This window comes from Primulina tabacum, unplaced genomic scaffold (genome assembly GCF_025594145.1).
Source record: "Primulina tabacum isolate GXHZ01 unplaced genomic scaffold, ASM2559414v2 Contig1001, whole genome shotgun sequence".
NCBI lineage: Eukaryota > Viridiplantae > Streptophyta > Magnoliopsida > Lamiales > Gesneriaceae > Primulina > Primulina tabacum.
In genome coordinates, this window is record NW_027460040.1 from 22,917 (window position 1) to 31,888 (window position 8,972).

General features: G+C 33.7%; 1 long non-coding RNA gene across 1 annotated transcript; it reads left to right on the top strand.

The window, feature by feature from the left end:
• Positions 1–78: 78 nt before the first annotated feature.
• LOC142535417 (uncharacterized) lies at positions 79–3,575 on the top strand. The gene is made up of 5 exons (XR_012817530.1): positions 79–373; positions 472–611; positions 757–855; positions 969–1,015; positions 3,342–3,575. It is a non-coding gene; the product is annotated as an uncharacterized LOC142535417 (long non-coding RNA).
• Positions 3,576–8,972: the final 5,397 nt, after the last annotated feature.

Below are 8,972 nucleotides of genomic sequence, written 5' to 3' on the forward strand. Positions count from 1 at the left end.
AGTCTTAATGGTCGTTTATAACTTAGCTCTGTTGATTGCAATTTTCAGTGTGTTATGTGGTCTTAAGTATGTATTCTTCACTTGTAAAAGAGTTTTTTAAAATACTTGGAGGAGTTTCTTTAGAATAGAGTCAGAGGGTACAATTGACTTTAATTTGGATACTAGTTGAACTCTCATGGGGCTTCTTATATCATGTGATCTTGCAATGGTTGGTGTTAATTTTCTGAACAGTTACCTTCTCAATTTGATTGGTCAATTCATTGGTTGCGACTGTTTACTTGATCAATGTTGTTGTATAATTTCTACGCTGCTCAATATATCAAGAGATTACCCATCAGGGGAGACTATCAGAGTGCTTGGTGAACAACTTCAGGCAACAACATATTTTAATCTCTTTTGTTCATTTAATGTTTTATATTTATGCTGATAATGTTTTATGATTTATGGTGACTTAGTTGTTTCACTTTATAGTTTTTAGTGTCAGAGTCGGTCGCATGTTACATCCCTTGTGATCTAATAAGAAGCTATCCGTAACTACATCATCCCGAGCTGTATTACTTCTCCAACAACTTACCATTGGTGCTGATTCATCTATGGTTGAATACATAAAAGTATGATCCATGTATCCTTGATTGCAATGATAGATTTCAGAATATACACGCAAAATTTTAATGGTGTAAACTATTTCTTTACCACAATCACTTTCACAGCTTTTAATTGCAATTGCTCATTATTGTTGGTCAATATCTCAATCAGGAACTAGTGGCATTCCCTGAATTCAATATATTTTATGAAATACGAGACTTCCACCAGAAAATACGTCAAACCTACTCACCGAGGGTTCACTTACTGAATGTAAGCAAGTGCTCCCTGCCTCATGTTTATTGCCACTGGACCATAATGTTCAAGCCGTTTGTGTTCTTCATTCATATCTTACTTTGTTATAAGAGTGTTTTTAATCTTTACAGTTTGTAAAGAGACCTCACTATGTCCCTCCAAGATTACTTCTTTGCAGGTATGTCCTTTACTCTCCCAGTTCACATATTTTTGTTTCATAATATTTCTACTTGTGAAACAATATGGTGAAATATGGTATAAACACAACATCTTATTTCTCTTTTTATTTTGTTCTGTAAATGTAATATTTCTTTGGCTTAAACAATTTAGTGAAGAGTATAACTGACACAACTTCTTAGTCACAGTGAGTGTTTTTGGTTTTTTTCCTTCATTACATGAATGACAACATATAGTTCCAACTTCATTTTTCTCCTTTATAAAGTGACCATCTTTGTGCTTTGTCTTATCATGTTGAATTGGTTTTTGGACAATACTTATTGCTGCTTTGTTGGCATAGTATAATCTCAAATGCTTTCTATTATTCTTTGGAACTTTTCGAGGACTCTCTTTAACCAAAGAACTTCAAAGACTCTTTGGACCATAACATTGAATTCAGCCTTTGCACTACATCTAATGACATCACTCTCCTAATTCCACCATGTCATTGACTTACCCAAACAAAGGTGTTATATCCCGAGGTAGATCTTCTGTCAGTGATAGATCTAGTCCAATTTGCTAGCAAAACTGGGTAAGGACACTCGCCAATGTCCTCAAAAGCTTCGCTCCGTGACCACCATCCCAGAACTCTTCAATAGATCTAATATGTATTTACACTGAGAAACAACAATTTCTTGTTTTGCAATTTTCATTCCCATAAAGTCTCAATGCCCCCAATTCCTTAATTTTAAATACATTTGCGAAGTTCTTTTTAGTTTTACATCTACATCTCATGTAAAAATAATGTCATCGACTTATATAATTAACATTTGAATTTTGCCATTATGTACAATAAGTCTGTCCTTGCTGATATCCGTGCTACTCTACAGACCGAGTCAATTTTTCAGACGAAGCTCTCGGATACTATATAAGCCTATATAGAGTTTTTTCTAGTTTGAACGCTTTAGTTTACTTTTTCTTCTTGATCGCCATTAAGAGATACATTCTTTACATGAAGTTGTTGAAGAGGCCATTCAAGTTAGCTGCCATTAGCAAAAGGACCAACACCGTGGTAAGTTTTACAATTGGTGCAAAGGTTTCAAAGTGATCTACACCATGAGTTTGTGTGAAACCTTTGACTACAAGTCACTCCTGATATCTCTCCAATGAACGGCCATAGTCGTGTGTTATCGTGAAAATCCATTTACAATTAAAGGTTGTTTTCACTTGGTAGTGTCACTGCAATCCAGTGTTGTCTCCTCAAGCAATGCATCTTTCAACTTTGGAATTTTAAGAGCTTCACATACGTTTTTTAGATTTTCTGCATTGGACACTTTTGAAGTGAAAACAATAAAAAAAGAATCTTTTCATAAGAAACAAATTTGAATAAAGGATGTTTTGTACATGATTTTGGTAGCTTGTCGATGAATCATTAGGCTCGGTCTGAATAATTGAAGGAGATGAGGGATCACTTGACAGGTTCTAACAGTTGATTTGATTTGGGTTCAGAGTAATGACTGGTGTGACAGAGGAGAGTCCTTGGGTTCTTGAAGATGATAAGTCGTACTTTTGGAGAAAGAAGAAAAAGCCTTGGGGGCACATAGCAGTTCATAAGCATTTTTTACAGCACTTAGACAAGGAATCTGTAAATTAATTTGGCTGGAGATATTAATGAATAGTCTACAGATTCTCTCCTGAGAATTGATCGAGGTCATAATGTGTTTTTTAATAATGTTTATCGAAACTGATCAAGGTCCCTAACATGATCGAAGCATACGAGAATTGATCGATCCACAATCGGATGATACAATTAAACAAGAGTTATTCTCTAGAATGTATCAAGAGTTTATCCTCCAGAACTTATCTTTCTTCATAACTCCTCATCAAGTGGTTAGTGGGCTAGAGCTTTGGAAGAATTGAGATTGGTTTGGGTGGTGCCGAGATCAACACAAGATTATTTACTACGGATCTTGGACATCTTCTTGGCAAGAGGGCAAAATTATTTGGAGAGTGGTGTGGTACATGACATATGTTGGTCTGTGTGCTTTGAGGGGAATATAAGACTTTTTGACAACATTGAAGAGACCAGTTAAGAGATTTATTGAGAGATTGGACTTTTGTGTATTGTTTAGATGATCAGAGTCTTGTTAGTTTTTGTCGTGAGTGGATCACTAGTTAGCTTATTTTAATTAAAAGCCTCTGTATTTAATAAAATATCGTGTCTTATTAAAAAATAAATCTTTTTTCATGAACTCAATATGATTGTGTTCATTGAGGCTTTGTGTTTGTTTGATTTCTAGTTGTTAAAGGACTTGTCCAGAACTTGAATTTTAGTGTTATTTGCTCAGGGTTTCTTTCAACTGAAAATGGTCAACGGGCTTTGATGCAACTGGATTCCTATGAGAGGTCTCTTATTGTGGTTAGAATGTATTTCAGATTTTCCATTATATTTTATGCTTTATATTTATGATTTATGTGCTCTTTTTCCTATGACTTTGTCTTTTGCTGATCGATTAGGAATAATGTCTCATTGTCTTGGAAAGGTCGATTTATTTATACTACAAAAAAGTTTGGCATCATTCTGGTGGTCACGACTAAATGATTGCTTATGTCTTTTGAGCAAATGAAGTTTTTTGTATATTTTGTCGGTATTATTAAATGAAAGAATTTCTTTCATATAATATATTGTTTTTATTAATTATATCAATCACAAACTTATGAAGTGCAAAAGCAATTGTCATTGGGTTTGGCTTTGAGATATTTCATCTTGTTGCTTTAAATATGTACCATTATGTCATGCTTGAATAACATCCATTAAAATAAGTTAAAAAAATTGTTTTGTACATATACATTGTGCATCCCGAGGAGATGGCAAATATTGAACCAATAGAACCAACGATACAATCACCAACTACATGGGGCATACCTACAAGGATCTTGATTTTCCTAATGATATCCTTGGGACACGGCATTTCTTCTTAAAAAATAGCTCGATTGCGTGCATTCCAAATGTTGTAGACACGTGCTGCCACCGCAATACGTCTAAACTTAACAATTTCGCTGTTTTTTGCATTTTTTGTGATAAATAGATTTAATTATGTTTTCCAATTTATATAATCATTCTAGGTCCACTCAAAAGGTGTTAATTTGGAGCTTGTGCGGATAGTATTTCTAATCTACAAAGAAAGTTGACAGGTAAGTTGTTTACCGAGAAAGATCGTTAGCTCATATTTCGTCTGTGAGATTTCGGTTGGGAATAAATCTAGCAAGCGGACTAGGTCAAGTTATAGTAAATGGATGATGAGTCAAGTATCGATCCCACAGAGACTAATATTTAATTACTAGAATAGTTATCACTTAATTTAAGCTAGACAAAATAAATAAAAAGATGATATGTGGATTATTAATCCAAAATATTAAATAAAATTATATCAATTAAAACGACGGATTCAGATATCAAAGGAGGGATTCAAATTCAAATAAATAACTAAGACACACAACGGTACCAAATTCTACTATGTTGACACGTGTTTAAATTCAATTAATTATTTAATTCTTGACAATCGCGGTGAAATCTCCAAATTTATTTATTAAAACGATTCCTCGAGTTAATAAACCTATTTAAGTCTAACAGTCTAATTATTTCTAATTGAATTTAATTAGATTTAAATGCATTAAATCTTCGTGGAATTTCAGTTTTCACCTAAAATCGCACACTGAAACCGAATACTATTTCTAGTCAGTTTAACCATGTGTTGATGACGTCTTTGTTGCTATATTTAATCAATCATCTTCCGATTCGTGATTAATCAACATACATGTAAATAGTTGATCAGGCTATTAACAAGAAATATTAAACTAACATCAATCAATAATTAAAATCAAGAAAAAATAATATAATGAAAATAAAACAAATATCAAATAAAATATTGTTTGGTCCTATTGTGGCCTTAGCCTAAAGAAAATTATTCCATGAATTCAAAATAGAAGTGAAAAGTCATATTTAAAGTTCATAGAAGAAAACAAAAGAAAGAAATAAATAAGAGGAATTCTCTGTGATTTAGGCGTGTGTGAGGAATTCCTCCAGCTTTTGTCACAGTAGCTTCTGTTCCTTTCTTCCGCGTCTTCTGCGCTTCTTTCTTCCTGTACGTTTTGTTCTTTTCCTTCCCTCTCCTTCTGCGATGCCTTCTTCCGTCTCTTCCCTCTATACGCTTCTCTCTTCTCTCCCTTCCGCGCTGGTTTTTTTTCTTTGTTTTGCGCCTCCCCTCTTCTGCTCACGTACTCTGCTTTTTATAATTCTTCATGGGCCTAATCCTCCAATTTCTTTTTAAGCCCATCTCAAACTTAACCCTTGTAAATAAGATTGTAGATTTTATTTTCAAATATGAGACTCAATCTTTATCAAAACTTCAATAATATCAAGATAATAAAATATAAGAATATTTTATTTCTTTTCCTTTGGTATTTTCTTTCTTTGAAGTCTTGTAGATTTATTTTATTTCCAAATTTAATCATTTTTCCTCTTTCATTTAAATCTACAATTATTAATTCAATTAAGCATATGATTAGGGAAAAAGTCTAGATAAGGACAAATATTATCAAATCAAATCCCTAAAATCTTTGTAAGATTTGGCCTTATCAATCCCCCCACACTTAAGCCTTTGTTCGTCCTCGAACAAATCAGAGAATAAAAATATAAAAAAATATATCGAGGAATATTCAATGATTCACCACAAAATTGACACAATCAACACTTTTCAACCTACTAAATTCCGTCATACTCAATCAAAAGATCACACGTCAAAAATCATAAAATTCACTTTCATTGCAACTTTAAAACTCAAGCATTCACTAGAAAAGATCAAGATAATGAGACGTGTGTAGTGTGGAAGTCAAAACTCATATTACTCAAAGGTGTTTTAGTTCAAGGAATGCTCATATTTTTTGATATTTTTTAAGAAACTCTCCATAAGCTTATCTTTCATACCTTTTTCCACTAAATGTTGGAGGAATATGACCCGGTCAATAGGTCTTTTTAAGCTTATAACGTTAGGCCACGGCTCACGGCTACAATAAAGGTAGGGATATTCAAAATGAGAGAAAATAAACAATTATTCCTTCAGCGCATTCCTTCATCTCTTTCTTCCTCCTTATTGAGTTTCATCATCCTCCATCAATTTTTTTTCCATCTTCCTTCAACTTTCATTCATCTTTCCCCACTATTTTTCTCTTTTCTTTCGGTCTTTTTTTTTTTCAATCCTTAACAACATTCTCTTTTAGGTTTTTCAATCACCACATCAATATTCCTCCTTCCTCTCTTTTTTATTATGTACATATATTTTTTCATCAATCCCCTTCTCATTCTTCATGATTTTTTTTTAAACTCCTCCAATTTTTATTATCAAACATGGGAGTTATTGAAAATTTAAAGCGCTAAAGGAGTTTATTTCTCTCAAAATTAGGTAGAAGAATAGTGTATGAGCTAAAATTGGGTAGTTGATGTGGGATTTCGAAGGAATACGAATGGGGGCTAATTGTCTGTCTTTGACACACTCCATTCGATTTATTAGACTCAAAAGAGAATACTAGGGATATAATGATGCATTGGGTAGGCTCGAAAGGCTCAAACGGTCCAAAGATCGCCTAAATCATCCCTAAGTCATTATCCTCCGTATTTTCGCCTCGAATGATAATCAGACAAGTTCTAGATTGTTTCTTTCTTTTCTTTCTTTTTTTTTTGATTTTTTATGAGCACACCTTTTGCCAATTCACAATTAATTCATATAAGTATGACCTAAAGTGCATAGATTATGTCTCAAAATATGATACAAAACCAGTTTGTGCTCAAATCCTTCGGCTACAACTACAGCTCATCTCAATCAATTCTAGGTATGATTCAATCTCTCGAGTGATCAAAAATCTAGGAAGTCAATTAGTATGTCATGTAATCACAAGTGCAGTTTCTCAAAGAATAATCAGAAAAAAAATTTCATGCTCGAGGATTAAACAATAAAGCACATGCTAAGTGTTGTGACGTTAAACCAAACACAAATTCCTCCCCACACTTTATATTTGCACTGTCCTCAGTGTCATGCCATTCAAAAGGAATACAAAAGTTAGATGCAGAATAGTAAGAGAACACTTCCCTGGCAGTGTTGCTTTAAATTCCATGGAGTGCTACATGGGGATGGTAGAATTCCTCAGTGCTGGAAATCTTTTATTTCAACAGTTTAGCTTTTCCAGAGTCTAAGTCATCTTACTTCATTCCAATATTCCCTACACACACCAAAATCACAGAGGATTAAACTAACAAAATGAAAAAAAATAAAAATAAAAATGAAACGACATGAAATAAAATAAATCACTGGGTTGCCTCCCAGCAAGCGCTAAATTCATTGTATATAGCTTGACTACGGAGAAGCATCAAATAGCGGCTTCCGCCCATAGTAAATATCATACAATATTACATATGGGTCTTGATTATATGTGCCCTCAAGCTTGGCATGATATTGACATTGTAAGCTCGTCGCTCCAACAACACTCGACAAAGACTGATTATCAGGGGAAGAACAATCTAATCCATGATAAAGCTCGTAGAGGATGTAATATTCTTGAGTTTGCGTTGATGGAAATAAAGAATCTGCTGGTGGAATATATGTTAAGACCATTATGAGTTCAAATCCTTCGACTTGTGTTCTTCTACATCCTCCAACTTCACTTCTGTCTCATCTTCGCATAGGAATTCCTCCAACTTCACTTCTGCCTCATCTTTGCGTATGGATTCCTCGAAGAATTCTTCTTCCTTCAGCTCAAATACTTGTGGAAGATCAGATTCAGATGAAATTTCTACATGATTTGAATCACTCTCCAAACCTTTATTGTTTGAGTTGTCATCATTCACCCATACCTGATTGGTCATTAATTGATCGACAAAAATCGCTTCGTCCTCTTGGTTGATTTCGGACACTGGTTTCATTAGAAGCTCAATCTGTTCATCGATGAAACACAAAGAGTTGACCATCTTCTTCCACTGGGCTATGATTTCATCTAAATGTGCACTACTCTTCTTGTTGCTCAAATGGTTGGTTTACAAAATCGGGGCAAAATTGTGGAGGATATTGGTGACTCCAACCCTGCAGTGAAGGATCACAATGCCAGTGGTAGTCGAAATCTGCCATATCATTTAACAAGTGCATCGCACTGTTGTATTCTCTATTAAATAAGTGACTACCAGTTGCCAAAGCCCCATAATTTACCCAACTTCTTGTTGCCTCATCCAAACCAAAATAGAAAAATTGAATAAGAGTGTAGTTTGACAAATCATGAAACCGAAAGTTGTTTGCTAGATCATTGAATCTCCCCCAAGCAGCATAGAATGGTTCCGAGTATTGTTGGGCAAAATTCGTGAACACTCCCCGATGATCCATCTTGAAGTACCTCGCAATAAAATAAAAATAAATCAAATAAAATAGAAAAAAATTCGAAAAAATGTCTAGTCTCAAATAAGTAATTTATTCTAATATTAAATAAATTAATCCCCGGCAACGGCGCCAAAAACTTGACCGACGATTTCTAGCGGACTAGGTCAAGTTATAGTAAATGGATGATGAATCCAAGTATCGATCCACAAGACTAATATTTAATTACTAGAATATTTATCACTTAACTTAAGCTAGATAAAATAAATAAAAAGATGATATGTGGATTATTAATCCAAAATATTAAATAAAATAATATTAATTAAAACGACGGATTCAGATATCAAAGGAGGGATTCAAATTAAATAACTAAGACACACAACGGTACCAAATTCTACTGTGTTGACACGTGTTTAAATTCAATTAATTATTTAATTCTTGACAATCGCGGTGAAATCCCCAAATTTATTTATTAAACGATTCCTCGAGTTAATAAACCTATTTAAGTCTAACAGTCCAATTATTTCTAATTGAATTTAATTAGATTTAAATGCATTAAAT